This window comes from Montipora capricornis, chromosome 12 (assembly GCF_036669925.1).
Source record: "Montipora capricornis isolate CH-2021 chromosome 12, ASM3666992v2, whole genome shotgun sequence".
Classification (NCBI taxonomy): Eukaryota; Metazoa; Cnidaria; class Anthozoa; order Scleractinia; family Acroporidae; genus Montipora; species Montipora capricornis.
Window position 1 is genome coordinate 16,516,840 of NC_090894.1, and position 2,500 is coordinate 16,519,339.

Consider the following 2,500-nt stretch of genomic DNA (forward strand, 5'->3'; position numbering starts at 1 on the left):
TCGTCCATGATTGCCACCCAGCTACTCGTCTTTCGTCTTCAACCATTCTCCTCCATGTTGTTTTTGGTCGACCTGGTCTCCTCCTCCCCTCTGGCCTCCACTCCAATGCTGTAACACAGTGCTCCTCTCTGTTCTTCCTCAATATATGCCCGATCCAATTCCATCTTCGGCGTCTGATCTCATCACTCGTTCTGTTCACTCCTGTGGTCTCCTGGATTTGTTTGTGCGAGATGGTCCGTGGCCATCTTATTCTCAGTATGTATTTCATGCATTTGTATTGGAAAGCGTCCAGCTTCTTTGCTTCTGTTTTCGTGAGTTTCCAAGCTTCGCAGCCATACATCAAAACTGCTCTGACAATTGCTTTGAACAATTGAACTTTCGTCTTCCTGCTAATTTCGTTACAGTCCCAAATTCTTCGCAACCTGTAGAAAGTTTGTCTGGCTTTACTTAGTCTCTGTATGTCTTTGGTCGCCCCGCCTTCTTTATCCAGCAGTGCACCTAGGTACAAAAACTCCTCAACGTCATCTACCTGCTCGTCATTTACTTTTATTCTTTGGTCGTTTCTGGCATTTATTCGCATAACTTTTGACTTCTTCGCGTTAATCTTAAGTCCTACTCTGGCAGCTTCATCGACAAGCCTACTGGTCTTATCTTCTATGTCAACACATCTAGATGACAATAAGGCAATGTCGTCTGCAAAGTCAAGATCTTCTAAGACCGAGCTGAACTTCCATCGTATGCCAGTTCTCCTACCCTCTGTAGTTCTGTTCATGACCCAGTCAATTCATAGTAAGAAAAGAAAACCTGACATGGTGCACCCTTGTTTTACTCCACACTGTACTTGAAACCATTCTGTTGTTTCACCTTCTTCCACGACTGCGCATTCAAAGTTGCTGTGCATTGCTTTTATCAGACAGATAAGCTCTTCTGGGATTCCATATATTGAGGTGATGTTCCATAGGCTTTCGCGATGTATAGAATCAAATGCTTTCTCAAAGTCTATGAAATGTGTGTGCAGAGTTGCATTCCATTCATTGACTTGCTCCAGTATATTCCTGAGAGTAAAAATCTGTTCGATGGTACTTCTGTGCTCTCGGAACCCTGCTTGCTCCTTCCTCAAGATGTTGTCAACTCCTTTTTTAATTCTACTTATCAACACTCTGCCAAAGATCTTACTTATGACTGGTAAAAGTGTGATACCCCTCCAGTTCGTACACTCACGTAACTTACCCTTCTTGGGTACCTTTACTATTAGTCCTTTGCTCCAGCTTTTTGATGCTACACCCTCTTCTTTCACTTTGTTGAACAACTTTGTCAACTCCTTTGCTCTCTCTTCCAAATCTGTCTTTTGAAGCTCTACAACTACGCTATCACTTCCCACTTTTCGTTGATTTTATAGCATTTTTCACCTCTGTTGGTTGGAATGCTCCGATGTCGAACTCTCTGTCATTTTGCCTTGTTTCAATTTCATGTGGCTCTATAGGCATGACAGGTGGTTCTTTGTTTAGTACTGTGTCAAAGTGTTGTTTCCAGATCTTCAGCCTTTCACTCTGTTCGTTTGTTCGTTTGTTCGTTTTCCATTTTTATCATTGACTACTGTACTTGTTCTTTTCTTCTCACCTGTCAAAGTCTTCACTATACGATGTAGTTCCCCTGCTCTCCCGTTTTCTGCTGCTCTTTCAGCAATATCTGTCATCTCATTCATCCAATACCTCTTATCTTCACGAGCACTTCGTTTAACTTCTTGGTCTTTTCCTTTGTACTCTTCTTTTATTCTTTTCTTGACTCTTTCTGAACGTGTACTTTCTAACTTCAACTTTAGTTGCCTCCTTTCCTCTACTTTCTTCCACGTCCCGTCGCGCAACCAAGGTTTGCTGGTTCTCTTAGCTATACCTAGTACATCTTTAGCTGCACCAACATATATACTCTCCATCCTGTTGTTCATGTGGTCGGCATTTTCTTCATCCAACTCTGCAATGTTGCCCACACTTAACCAAAAATTGAAACATTTCAGTTGCTTAAGAAGCTCATGATTTATAACTAAAAGATGTTATTAGGTAAGTGTTACGTGTATTAGAACTTACTGTTCTGGGATTTATCCTTTCTTTTAGAACTTTCTTTACAGGCCACTGCCCTTTCAATGCAGCACACTTCTTCTCGATTTGAACCAGTTTTCACTTGGGATCCAGATATGGACCCGAATAAACCTGAAAATGGGAAAGGTCTATGGGAACATGAGCCCTCCCAACAAATGTGTCCCTAGTATATTAATGTCATTGTTTTGAAAGGGTCAGGAGGTGCATGCACGTACCTAGTATATTAATGCTATTGTTTTTAAAGGGAGGCTGTGTCCTGTCTGTGGTAGTAATCTTGAATAATGGCATTATTAAAAACTGGATCATCGGATAATGCAATTCGAGAGTTTTGATTTGGCTAAGCCATCACCGGTTATGAGCCATTATACCATGATCTTTTTATTTTTATTGTAGTCTAGTTTTCT

General features: G+C 41.2%; 1 long non-coding RNA gene across 2 annotated transcripts in view; it reads right to left on the bottom strand.

Annotated features, from left to right (window-relative positions):
- LOC138027334 (uncharacterized) overlaps nucleotides 1-2,500 on the bottom strand; it is a 13,740-nt gene that overhangs the window by 6,162 nt on the left and 5,078 nt on the right. Inside the window, exons 2-3 of one of the 2 annotated variants that reach the window (XR_011127451.1) lie at nucleotides 2,085-2,207; nucleotides 1-1,988 (exon numbers count right to left, since the gene is read on the bottom strand). The exon at nucleotides 1-1,988 is cut by the window's left edge and continues 134 nt beyond it. The exons of the other annotated variant lie outside the window; for it this stretch is intronic. This is a non-coding gene — a long non-coding RNA (uncharacterized lncRNA). The remainder of the gene's footprint in view (nucleotides 1,989-2,084; nucleotides 2,208-2,500) is intronic. 2 annotated transcript variants of the gene reach the window in all.